This window comes from Anolis carolinensis, chromosome 1, assembly GCF_035594765.1.
Source record: "Anolis carolinensis isolate JA03-04 chromosome 1, rAnoCar3.1.pri, whole genome shotgun sequence".
In the NCBI taxonomy this organism is placed as follows: Eukaryota; Metazoa; Chordata; class Lepidosauria; order Squamata; family Dactyloidae; genus Anolis; species Anolis carolinensis.
In genome coordinates this window covers 262,792,688-262,807,019 of record NC_085841.1, presented here as the reverse complement: position 1 = coordinate 262,807,019, position 14,332 = coordinate 262,792,688, and positions in this window count along the sequence as shown.

Below are 14,332 nucleotides of genomic sequence, written 5' to 3'. Positions count from 1 at the left end.
CTTTTTGAATAAAATGTCAATCAAAAATTTAAAAATCAATGTCAGTTCTTAATCCTTCTGTGTCAGGAATATGGGATTAATTTTTTTTCAAAAATAAATATTTTTTTTTTGCACTGCCAACTTGTGACAGTTTTCCATACAAAGTCTCCACAACCAATAACTCCTCTCCTTGTCCTCTCCCCTCAGCATCCATCTCCTCTCCAAAACATTCATTCACATTCCTTCTCCTTCTTCTTGACTCACCAAGACCACCTGTATTCCAAAGTGCTGCAAAAAAAAAGAACCTCCAACATTTCCCTATAACCTGTAAGGGGTTTAAACAGTCTGTAGAACAGAAAAAGGGGGAGTAGCCCACAGAGGCTTGAGTTTTCAAAAGTACACTTGTTCAGGCTCATTTTTTTTTCCTTGAGATTCAATTTCTGGGCAGATGTCCAGCTCTTATCTGTTGTATCACCATGTTCCCTAAAAACACTGAAGCATTGTTCTTTCAAAACAAGGATTTTTTTTTTCAAGCCTAAGACCATTTTTTTTCCCAAAAAAAATATCTACAGCTTCCGAATTGCTTCTGAACAAATCTACTAACATTGTTTATAACTCTTTATGCATTTTGAATTCAACACATACATCTCATTCACACAAGGTCCACAGGAATTCTGATTAGTGGTTAGTTGTTTAGATAAAGTCACACACTCTCTCTCAGCTCATGAAACATTCTCACCCAGTTGTCCCAAAACAAGTCCAAAGCAAGGATTTAAGATCCAGGTGAAAGACAGAACCCCAATATATATATATATATATATATATATATATATATACACATTTACATCATCATTTTCTTTCTTTCTTTTTTTCATATTAAATTCACATTACATTTTTTAAAACTTCACTAGTTCACAGCGGCTTTCATTGACCTTGGCTGTCCACTGGAATTCCATTATCTTTCTCTGGGCATTTCGCCTGAGTTTAACAAGAATGACAGGGCGTTTTTACCTTGGACTGTCTGCCAAGATTTTCCCACTATCTTTTTTGGCATGAGGCCCAGGTGCAAAAGAAAACTTTTTAAGAAAATAGCCTTTGTTTCTCAGAAATAACAAGGAAAACTCCTTTGAAAGACAGTTTCTGAACCTCAACACAACTTTAACAGCCTCCCTCCCTTTTTCTAGCCTCTCTGCAGCTTGTCAGCAAAAGCAAACTAACACAGACAGACCCTCTTCGAATCAGATTTTTTCAACCGTAATAAAACATTTCTAGATATTTGTGCTCAACATTTTTTGTGTAAATCTATAGACTCATTTTTCATTTTCACTTCAATATTACCACGAAACATGCAGAACTTGAAACTCATTATTCCCCACACATGACAAAGAAATCAAACAGTTTTTTTGTTTTTGTTTTTTCTTTTCAAAAGGGTATGCCACCTTCCCTCTTTTCCTTTTTTTTTTTTTTCCTTTCCCCGGGAGTTGCGACTCCTCATGAGCCCTGCACGACTTGGTCTTGGGGCAGCCTCACAAGTCTTGTTCTCTGGGGAATTCCTTCTACGGCTCTACTTGCAACTGAGCCGAAATTGTCTAACATACACTGTAATGGGGTGGTGGATTTGAACCCACTGCCTCCCATCCTGCCTAATAGAGGGGACTGCCTTGGACTGGGCACCTGGACACTCAACGGTGTGTGTCAGGAATCACAAGACAGAACCCCTTTATACCTCCCTGGGAACCTTTGTGTGTCCCTCCCGGCGCCGGTAACTGTGTTCCCTTAGTGTCTCATTTAACCACTATACTTGCCAGATTGCTGTAGACGTCGGACCAACCTTCGCCCCTGGACTTTTCCCTGGATCCTTTTCCTCCTGGCTGGTTTCTTTGGAACCTCGCTGTCGTTGCGGCTCCCACCGTCGGCCGGCGTTGGCATCAGAGGCAAGTACCGCAGCCGGTCTTACAATATTCAGGGGCCCCTTCTCGTGTCACGGTAGTTGCCTCTGGCCCCCACCGCCGAGTTGGGACCGTCCCGCCAACGGGATCCGTCTCCGATCTCCTGGCCCGTCTTATTGTGGAATCACGTCGGGGTCACCAGAAAATGTAGCGGAAGCCAGACTTCCCCTCTTCTCGGCTTCTCGTGTGTCTGTGCGGACGCAGTGGAAGTAGGAGACAGACAACTGGAGTTTTTTTCCAAAGAAAGCAGTTTACTAAAGTTCCTGCAGCTGCAGAGGTTCATCCCACGCACAACTAGATGCTGAAAAGGGAGAACCCCGCCGACAGGGTCAAGTGTCTATTTATACAATTCAATGGGTTCGGTTTAGGACCGCCCACATATCAAACCATTGGTGCATATTTGTGGTGCAGTATTACATTTCATTACTTTCGTTTCTCTCAAAACACATGATTTCAGGGAAATCATGTGATAACCCATCGGCTGTGTTCCTGGCCTGCTCGTACCTCCTTATATGGCCATTTCCTCCTACCCCTTCATTCCTGCCTTACTGGTGAGTCCATCAAGTGTTCCGCTATGGCTGACTTCTCTGGTTGAATTCATCTGCAGTGCCTTTTATGCCCCTTGCTTCGTGTTTGGGCACTACATTTGGTGGTCTCTATGTAGACTTGTCCACAGCTGCATGATATGTGGTAAACTCCTGCAGAGGTGAGAGGAATCCCTCTTGTCCTTTGCATTCAGCACTCTTCTAAGCAAATCTTGCCAATAATACCTTGTGATTAGTTTGCCATAGGTGAGGAATAGCTTGAAGGCACACATCAACAATAGCAAAAACAACAATAACAAACATTTAACAACAATGGTCCATATTGCACTGTTCCTTTACATTATTTATGCTGTCTTTCCCCCAGCACAGGGACCCCTTGTTTCATGACAGGTAAGAGCAGCACGCAGGGTGCCCCGAGACTTAAGGAACATCCCATAGTGTCCAAACCCCTAAAACTTATGCAATATGGGCTACACTGCATTTTGTGAAAGTGGGTTTGAACAGATGGGCATTGTTTGTATACAAGAGCCATACGATAGCACAGGTTGTGGTCCTCAATGTTGCCAACCTAATAGCTCATGTTTGTGTCTTTGTTCCATCAAAACATCTGTCGAGTTACGGCAACCCTATGAACTTCATAGGGTTTTCTTAGCCAATAAATACTCACAGGTAGATTTGGCAGTTCCTTCTTCTGAAATAAAGCCTACAGCACCTGGGCTTTGTTGGTGGTTCTCCCATTAAATTACCAACAAAGGCTAAGCTTTTGAATTACTTCTTTAAAAACTAGCAGCAGACTTGAAAGTATGAAGCAGGTATACCTCGGGTTCAAATTTGCATGAATGTACTATTTCCCTGTCGTCCTTTAAACTCATAATAGAGCTTAACCCAAACGGTATTGCCTTGTTGCTGAGATTACAGGGAGACAGAGTAACAGCAGATTGCGAATTGGGACAAATCCTCTAAATGATATTTTCCAGATTGTTGTGTCACTCCAGTTAAAAGCATCCTTTTCTGAAATTGTCTCAAGAACTGTTTTATCCTTTTAAAAAGATGTATATTTTATTGCTTTTTTATCCTTTCCATACCCCGCCCGGGCATGGATGCTCTTTTCAGGATAGTTACCATGGGTATAGAAAAATGAATGCGATGTCAAGCTAGGGCACAGAGCAAGTAAATTTGCGACAACAACAAAAGCGTGACAGCTTGCTAAAGCATCACTCAAACACAAGGGGGAATGAGGTAAAATAGATGAGCAGTTAACTATGCAAAGAGGTCATCTGTTGCTATACCAAGTAACCATAACCAACACCTAAACACCAAGGGTTAAAGCAATGTTTCAGTTTAAAAATAAGAACATCTTTCCTCTTACACAGGATGGAAGTTATGTGGCTCTCCAGATCTTGTTGGACTATACCTCCCAGCATTTCGTACTATTGTCTGCTGACTAAGGCTGCTGTGAGCTGCAGTCTAATTATATCTGGGGAGATACATGATTTCTAATTCTGTTCTAGCACTTCATGGCCATTTTATATAATTATATATGGTAAAGGCTAATGGAAATGATTGGTTTCCGTTTCTGCCATTCCTTTAATCTTTCCTTCAGTGGCCTGAAGGATATCTAGATAGGTCATTTTAAAGATACTTTATTATGCCCTCCATTGGTGCATCCAGATGCTGGTTTGAGAGGTTAATGTGTCAGAAAGAGTGATGTGCAATTCTAGGAATGTGCAAATCTAATTTACCAGTCCAAAGTATTAGCCCTTCCAGGTCTGTAGGATAGATATTTGTTGGGCGATGTTTGCAGATTATATGTTGGACTTTTATTAATAGATGTGATTGAAATACATCAATGTTTCAGATGTGACTAATATTTACAGTTGTTTGGGAATAATATGGGAGCTTATCTGAACATTTCCCAGTATCTTAGAAAAGTATAGCATACATACTATGCACTTGCTGTTTACCTCTTTTCAAAAAGTTGGTCCTTTGGAAGCAGATCTTCCATCTGCATGTTATTAATATTTAAACGACTTCCCAATAAGTCAGCAATATATTAATCAAGTCACATTAACGGAAGAATGATTAATTTCCACTTGCTATTTACAAGGCAGCAATCTTTATGCAACAATACACAGAATGCGCTTTATTACCCCAGCCACTGTTTGTCTTTGACCATGTTTATTTTCCTATTTTTCCTCATTCAGTTTCTATAATATATGAAGAAGAAGTTTCAAGAGAATTTTAAGAAAAGCTTGCTTAATTTTGGTAACTGGATCTGAACACTTTCAGAAGATTGCTGCCCTTGCACAATACTGCTCTTTGTCGATTCTAGATCCTGCAACAAGTCTTGATTTTGGATTTTTTTGGGGGGGGGGGAGGGGGGATTATGAAATACCTGTATTTCCATATACATAATGAGATATCTTGGGGGGTGAGACTCAAATCTAACACAATTCAATTATATTTCATATATAGGCAGTCCCCGAGTTATGCACATCCAATTTACATATGAGTCATAGTTAAGAACGGGGGTGAGGCAATAGGAAGTGAGAGGAAATCTACCCCTTGGAAGGGAAAATCACTCCTGAAAGAGTTATATCGAACCATCGGTAAGCAAAGGTGTCACTACAGTATTTCAAACATCCATGTGCAAAATTTTGGATTTTGGGGGAAGCTCAAGTCTGTATTAGGTAAAGATAAAGTTTTTCCCCTGACATTAAGTCTAGGCGTGTCCAACTTTGAGGGCTGGTGCTCATCTCCATTTCTAAGCTGAAGAGCCGGCGTTGTGCATAGACACCTCCAAGGTCATGTGGCTGGCATGACTGCATGGAGCGCCGTTACCTTCCTGCCAGAGCGGTACCCATTGATCTACTCATATTTGCATGTTTTCTAACTGCTATGTTGGCAGAAGCTGGGGCTGACAGCAGGAGCTCACCTCACTCCCTGGATTTGAACCTTTCAGTCAGCAAGTTCATCAGCTCAGTGGTTTAACACTCTGTGCCACTGGGGACTCCTCAGTCTGTATTATACTGCTCTAATTATACAGTACTTTAGCAGTCTCATACTAAATGTTTTGCCTGAAAACCTGGCTCTTCCAACAGGCCTTTGGCGATTGACTTCCATAGCAAAGGATTGACCAGTTGCCCATTTTTATTTTTACTGCACTTTATTCCTTTAGCCAGCCATAGTCTCCTTTGTTTATGCATTCCCCAGCACTTTAATGGGATAATGGCTTTGTATCGTCCTCTCCCCGACTGTATCTGATACTACTAGCACTTTTATGGCCCAGTTCTTTTTAGGAGCCAACCCAGGATTTTATCAAACATGTTTGTTTTATATGATTTTATTTGTTTTATGACTTGCTTTATTGTTGATTAATTTGTTTTATTGTTGTGTTTTATATTGTCTGTTTTGCCTGGGTTTGGCCCCATGTAAGCCGCCCCGAGTCCCCTTGGGGAGATGGGACGGGGTATAAAAATAAAATTATTATTATTATTATTATTATTATTATTATTATTATTATTATTATTATTATTTCCAAGACCTCTGTCCTAGTACTTATAAAAATTAAATATGCTGAGAAATATTGTCTACCACAACTTCTGGTTTATCCCATTTTCTTATCTGGTTTCCAATAGTCCAGTATACCATGCTGCACCTCTTCCTTAAAACCTCTCCTCCTTATATCTAAACACATAGCCAGGAGTGGGAGAAAACTTGTATCCTTGATGACTGTCCTCTTGCCTCCTAACCTAGAAATCAAGTGTTAAAAGATTACTGCCACTCCTTTGCCATAAAGGAGCATTTGAAAAACTAAATCCCCTAATCCCCTTATTCCAATTAGGGTCTTTTCTCAGGCAGCTGCCAAACCCTTTCCTCCCCTCCCCTTCCAAATGAGACCAGTCTGCTTCTAGCAAAAAAGGGGGAAATCTCACCCAGGCTCCTGCCAGCATGCTTTATTTTTATTATTTTTGAAAACAGAAAGAACCCAGAAGCTTTTCTCCCTCCTTGTACCCTGTAAGCTGATTAAAGGATATTTTACTTGTATGAGGAATGGATTTAGCCAGGCAGTCCCTAGTACTATCTGACCTCAATTCACTTGCTTGTCCATGGGGTAGCCACTTCATTAGCGTGGGTCGATAACCTTACTGTGGATTATTTGGAATTTCCCATGATGATAACTCAAATTAATAATTGCACCAGTGGCGGTAGATATGCAATAACACTTGCCAGCTAAGACAATAACAGAATTAAGAAAATACACAATGGAACGTGCCTGAAGCCGGAGGTGGTGTTATAGTGGAGGCAGACCTTACAATAGCTACTTTCACCCCAACTTCACATCTAACATGGCCTTTAATATCGTAATATCATTTGGTCTCGCCCAACTGGGGAATTCTGTGGGCTACTCTACTTCTTTACTGATTGAGAATGAGAGCATCATAAAGATCCTGATTAAGGAGCAAAAACACCAATGGGTTTCAGAAACAAACTAAAGACTGTATTATAAGAATTCCATTCTGAGATAGGAATGTTACTTAGGGTACTAATCTCATCTAGTTTCATTCAAGTGAAGCGCAGAGAGAGGATTGATTGGAAGCTAAGAGGTAGAAAATATTCCTTAGAATATCACTTTGCGGGAGACGATCAGGTTAGTAGACAAACATTGAGAGAGGGCACTTTGGATCACTCAGACTATCTAACCCTATTACTATTGCCTGTTCTGAGACATTTTTGATGCTTTACTGCTAAGCATTGTTGCACATCCAGCACTTATATCGTATTATATAGCACAGAGAGTTGCAGTTCTTATCCAAATTCAAGAAATCTTACATTTTTTCTGTTACGTTTACAATTTTGTTCACTTTTAATATTGTCCTATTTGCCTTGTCTATGAAATATCTTTAGCTTCACCCAACTAAGAACTATTCTCAAACCTTTACAATCAAACATAGTGATCTCCTATATCCACTTTTCTCTTGTGCACTTGGAATACTGAAATCACTGTTTCTCTGCCCAGATAAAGTCTTGGAGGAGCTCTGTGGAAAGTCCAAAGCAGCTCCTACAAAGCTCTCTTAGCAGTTGACTGTTAGACAATGCATTCATTTTGCTCAAGCTGCCTAGAAGTATGCACATGATGTAAAATTTCCCACATGAACACCACAGCATAACTACGTTCTTGAAAGGTCCATATAAATTTCTCTGTGTGAAGAAAAATACAGAATAATGGAGAAAAATACTGATGAAAATGTTATGTAGGCATTTCTAAACGCATTATTATTATTCTGTCTTTGCAGGTAGAAAATGCCAGTTTAATACACTAAACCGAAGATGCCAGTTTAATATGATAGAGCAAATAACAGGTTTCCTTATTTCTTCACAACGAATTCATGTTTTTTATGGTATCCCTCACATAGAAATTTTTGTAATACCTTTTCATCCACACCAGGAAAACGTTCTTATGCTATTGTATATCTGATGGTTTAAAGGCAACAGATTTTGTCTGATTTTGGAAGCTAGATAGGCAATTGCCAAGAAATACCAGGTGTTGTAGGCTATATTTCAGAGGAAGAAACTGTCAAAACTGCCTCTGACTAATTTCTGCTTATAAAACCTCTATGAAATCCATCAGATCACCATAAGTCAACAGGGGACTTGAAGGCAAGCATATGCATACACACTTATTTCAAATGCTCAGGAAGATCTCTCAGGTTTTCTTGTTTATTGAGCCACATATAGTTATATTGACCTTGAAGGAACTGGGGGCAGCGAGGACTGACAGGGAGCTCTGGCATGGGCTCGGAAACAACTGAATGAATAAAGAACAACATAGTTATTTATACACACACACACACACATATGTATAAACGTGTATTGGTATTAAACCTGGATTGAAAGGGGAATGTTTTAGCTTTTGTGTTCTGCAGGTGGGAGAAATGGTGTAGGCTTGGCAAGTCTTCTGTTGTCCTTGCAAAGCTAGGAACAGATCAAGAGAATGTTTGTTGTGCCCCTAACAATGATTTGTGGCCAAAAACAAACAGGATGCTAATCTGTAATCAGATCTCTCGACTTTTTCACTTCAACGTGGACAGTGCTGGAGCTTAAGCATTTATCTCTCTGCCTGTTCCCTAAAAACTGTTTTGTTAAAGTTCCTTTGGACTCTTCATTTGAGGTTGGGTGGAGGGAACCCCTCTCTTGCTTCAAAATCTTTTGTTCCATGCTCTCAAAAGCTCAGCATCTGTTATAACTCTCCACTGCCATCATGGGGCTGCTAAATTGATTTATCTACCATCATCATAGTTTAAAAAATCTTTACTAGTTTCCTCTTATCTTTCACGTAATACTTCAAGGGGATTTTGAAAAGATAAACTAGTTTCTGCAAGACATTTTTTGCACGTAAATTTATTAAATTCCATCTTGGAGAAAAATGGTGTGTGTGTATATGTGTGCAAAGGTAAGTAGGTCCTCATCTCCTAATTACTCTTCCCTGAAAATGCTCTCCTTTTTCTCCACACTAGAGTTACTGAGGAAGACATGAGTATGGGAATTGTTTGATTACCTTATAATAAATAGCTCTGCCTTGTAAGACACTTTGTCAAGTGCCTACATTGAGTGTAGTTTCATTTGGTTTGCAATGCTGATATAAAATCTACAACCTACTTTTGCTCTGTCTTCCATTCCATCCCACATAATTACCATTCACTCATAGCACAAATATTGCAAGAGGTTGTCAGTCTTCCATGTCATACCCCATCAGTCACACACACAAGAATATAATATTACCATCTGCCTATCTATCCATCTATCCATCTGATTTAACTTTACTCCAACACTATGTTTTATTGCAATGGCTTGTAGCTGATGTTAATAAAGAGTCTATCAATCCAACTTAGCTTTACTACAATATGACAGTATATTTTTATTGCAATGACTTATGGCTGATGCTAATAAAGGATCCATCCATCCATCTGATTTAACTGTCGCAGAACATTGTGTTTTATTACAATGACCTATCCCTTTCTCTCTCTCCCTCTCTGAACTCCAACTTCTTGAAGAATAGAAAGGGAGACCGAATGGAGCAGAAAGTGTACTTCCCATGTAATGCAATTCCAATAGCAAATACTTTGTAAATTTGGAGAATACATTTAAGAAATAGTGCTTAAGTTTTTTCAATAGCTGTATTGCTCAATAAGCCATCAAAGAATCAGAAGTTTCTACTGATTTCATTACTGCCAAAAATTCAGAGGACCAAATAATTTCCAGCTTTTGTTACATGCACAGTATTCTTTTCCAGACAATAGAAGTAACAACTAGTGCATATTTAAGGAACAGTATGAGCTCAAGGACAATTTGATCATCCAGATGCATCACTTGTACTAGGGACAAGAAGCTACTGTTAGAACAAAATACAGTGAAGCAGAAAAGACAACAATCTTGGTAAAGTGAAGGGCAATAGAAAAAGAAAAAGACTATATTCCAGATGGTTAGACTCAATCTGTTTTGGTGCTTTTAACAGTAGTGTGATATAAGGAAAAGATTTAGCTAGCTTGGGTTTAAAGTGATAGGGAAAATGTGCACTTATTGCATAGCTGCAAGCTAGGTTGCTTTTAAAATTATAGGAACTAGAATATGGAAATATCAATCCTAAAGAGTGCAGGTTTTAATGTTGTCGAAAGCCTTCATAGGCGGAATCACTGGGTTGCTGTGAGTTTTCCCGGCTGTATGGCCATGTTCCAGAAGCATTCTTCTTCTGGAACATGGCCATACAGCCCAGAAAACTCACAGCAACCCGGTGCAGGTTTTTTGTTTGTTTATTGGAAGTGTTGCTTTGATCTGCTCAGAAGAGTTCAAAACATTTATTTGTATAATCCTATGTGACATTTTGGGGAATGTATGGCGTGTGGCATGTGGCATGAAATTCCAAATCTCTAGGCAATACTCCTCTAATTTTAAAATTATTATTATATTTTTTTTATAAAAGTAAAGGTTTCCCCTTGACATTAAGTCTAGTTGTGTACGACTCTGGGGGTTAGGTTTTGAACTGCTAGGTTGGCAAAAATTGAAGCTAACAGTGGGAGCTCACCCTGTTCCCCAGATTTGAGTCGCCGACCTTCCGGTTAGCAAGTTCAGCAGCTCAATGTTATAACCCGCTGTGTCACCGGGGGCATATATTTATTTATACCTCACGTTATCTCTCACGAAGGGGACTGCAAATACTGTAAATAAAATTAATTAATTAATTAATTAATAGTTTTTAGGCTGTTTTAAGCTCAAGAGAAGGCTAAATAGGAAATAAATGTGGAATAACTGAGGAGATGAGAGAACAATTTGTGGTCCAAGTAAATATTAAAAGTACTTTATAATTTTAAAAAATTTTATAAGTATTTTGGGGGCCACAGGGGCTATGGCATTTTGAAGCCCTGAGAATGGGTCTAATGTTGTCTCTCAATCCTTGGCAGTTGCACACCCCTATTCTATAGCATATGTGAATGAGAAAGAGACAGTTGTCCGTAGTGGAAGATTATGTAAGGCTCTGAGGTGGCTTCATATGTATCAGCTTCTCCAAAGAAACTCAGGATGTGAAATTTTTTTACTGCCTTTCCCTCTTCTACGTCAGTGACACATAATCCGCATCCATTTTCAACTATCTTCACACAGAGTAGAAGATGTGGATCCCCATACAATTTAGAATAGAAATCTAGACATTTCGGGCCAGGCTGTAGCACAGCTGGTTAGCAGCCAGCTGCAATAAATCACTGCTGACCGAGAGGTCATGAGATTGAAGCCCGGGTTGGGTTAAGCCGCCGACCATTAATAGCCTAGCTTGCTGTTGACCTAAGCAGCCTGAAAGACAGTTGCATCTGTCAAGTAGGAAATTTAGGTACTGCTTTATGTGGGGAGGCTAATTTAACTAATTTACAACACCATAAAATTGCCAGCAGCGCGTGGAAAGGAATGAGGAAGTAATACCATCAAGGACTCCATGTCACAAGGGGACGGTGAAGCGGCAGCTCCCCCTGTGGCTAGAATCGAGCATACCCTCATGAAGCCAGAAGCTGGAAAATTTTAAATTGCCTTTGTGTGTGTCTATATGTTATATGTCTAATGGCATTGAATGTTTGCCATATATGTGCATTGTAATCCACCCCAAGTCCCTTTTGGGGTGAGAAGGGCGGAATCTAAATATTGTAAATAAATAATAAATAAATCTCTGAATCCCCCACACCCCTGCTTGAAACAGTGCAAACAATCCTAAGAACAAAACCGTATTTATTTCAGAATTTTTTCTCCCCAAATTAATGCTAGACGATGTAGGAGTCATTTTAAATCCAGTGAGGATTATTAATGATTCTCTACTAGAATATGGATGCCCCGGTGGCAAAGTGTGTTAAAGCACTGAGCTGCTGAACTACCAGACCGAAAGGTCCCAGGTTCAAATCCCGGGAGCGTAGTGAGAGCCCGCTGTTAGCTCCAGCTTCTGCCAACCTAGCAGTTTGAAAACATGCCAATGTGAGTAGATCAATAGGTACCGCTCCGGTGGGAAGGTAACGGCGCTCCATGCAGTCATGCCGACCACATGACCTTGGAAGTGTCTATGGACAACGCCGGCTCTTCGGCGTAGAAATTGAGATGAGCACCAACCCCCAGAGTCAGAAATGACTGGACTTAACGTCAGGGGAAACCTTTACCTTTACTTTTACTAGAATATTGCAAAATTGCAGAGATGATGACAATGGACAGAGAGTGACTCAATTTTCCTTAGGGTTTTTTCCCCTCTTCTTGCAAGTTGTACGTTCTGCTTTCTTGAATACTTATTCATTAAGGGGCAAGAAGGGTACTTAAAGTCTGGACAGAGTCCTCCACAAGTTCTCTCTCTTCAATATAGAATTGGCCATGGCTGTCTCCACTTAAGCTTGGCCAGGTGTCTGTGAGCAATCGAGAAAAGGAAGGAATCTAAATATCTGACTTCCCCTTTGGCTCCCTTTACAACCTCTTTCTACTGCACCCACTTTTCTTAATGAGATTCCAAATATAAAATCCCAGTAACATAAAACCTGAGCAAACAAAAATATGTATCAATTTCCCATCAAATGGTATTTTAAAGGTGAAACAAACGATTGTGGTGACATTAAAGGGAAAAATCAATCACTCTCGATATCCTTCCTATCTCTCCAAGGATGTTTGTCAAGTAAATTAGGAAATTAAAAAGGCATTCCAGCTCATTCCAGTTTATTTGCCATTATTAAACATGACTCCCATCTCAGTCTTTACCCAATTAATGATTTCTGATAAGAACAGGCTATTTATTGGAGGCTTGAGCAGGAGTTTGGTTGTGGAACTAGAAACACAGACGGGCAGAAAACCTGGCTTGTTCCAAACCGGCATCTTTTGAAACAGTAAGTGTTTTGAGCCTTTTCTAGCATATTATTTGGGCAGGGACTTTATAAATCACAATAATAAGTTCCTCCTAGTCAAGAGAATTTTGAAGTACCTTTGAGACTGAGAGAAATATGTTTGCCGCATAAGGTTTCATAGATGGGGTCTACTTCATCAGTTTTCTTTCTAGTCAGTTTTACTGAAAATTATTTTTTAAATTTCAATCTGAACCTTTTTCAAGGCTTTAAAATATGTTAATTTCTTGAGAGATAACAGTGTACTTAACAATTCTTGTAATATGGGCATGGCAGTGAAACATGTTCTCCAGTAAGTACAGTTATTGATGGAAAGTTGGTCCTCCCATCTCATTTGAGCAGTCATGCCAACTAGAAGGCACTTGGAAGGAACAAGGAGTAAAAGAAAAAAAAGTTTTATTTTTGCATGAGTGTTAATTAATGTAAACCCACTTCTTCAAATGGAGTCGAAAGCCATATTAAAGCTGGGTTACTGTGAGTTTTCCAGGCTGTATGGCCATGTTCCAGAAGCATTCTTTCCAGATGTTTCACCCACATCAATGGCAGGTATCCTCAGAGGTCGTGAGATCTGCTGGAAACTAGGAAAGTGGAGTTTATAAATCTGTGAAATGTCCAGGGGTGGGAGAACGAACTCTTGTCTGTCTGAGGCAAGTGTGAATGTTGCAAATGGATACCTTGATTTGCATTGAATGGCCTTGCAGCTTCAAAGTCTGACTACTTCCTGCCTGGGGGAATCCTTTATTGGTAGGTGCTAGCTGGTTGTTTCCTGTCTGGAATTCCCCAGTTTTTTTTTAGTGTTGCTCTTTATTTACTGCCCTGATTCTAGAGTTTTTGATACTGGTAGCCAGATTTTGTTCATTTTCCTAGTTTCCTCCTTTCTGTTGAAAACATTCACATTTGCCTCAAACAGACAAGATTTTTTTCTCCCACCCTGGAGATTTATATAGTTATGAGGATAGGCTAGGATATATAAGAACCCAGAAAGATGTAAATCATGTTCCTTGCCCTAAATTTTCAAAGGGCCTGCATCCCCTTGCCCAGTGCTGTCTTTCTGTACCCAGATGCATTCTGTCTTATTCCCACAACTGTATAAATATGCTTAACTTTAATATCATTCTGTACTGTTATCCAATGATTTTATATCTATGAAAATTAAAACCATTTAGTCTTAAAGGTACTGGCATACCCCCCCCTTCCCCCTTATACTGCAAAACACTAATACATACATGTTGAACACAAGCTCCATGGGCCAAATCTGGTCGGCCATATTATTTTATGTAGCCTGCGAGGCTTTCAATGTCAGGGCAACATCGTTATATTTATAGTCTTGCAATTACAAATGATCCTTTGAAAGCAACCATAAGGTTGATATGGCCTCAGTGAAAATGAGATTGGACTAATACTTTTTGAAAACCACCTGCATGTACAGTAGAGTCTCTCTTATCCA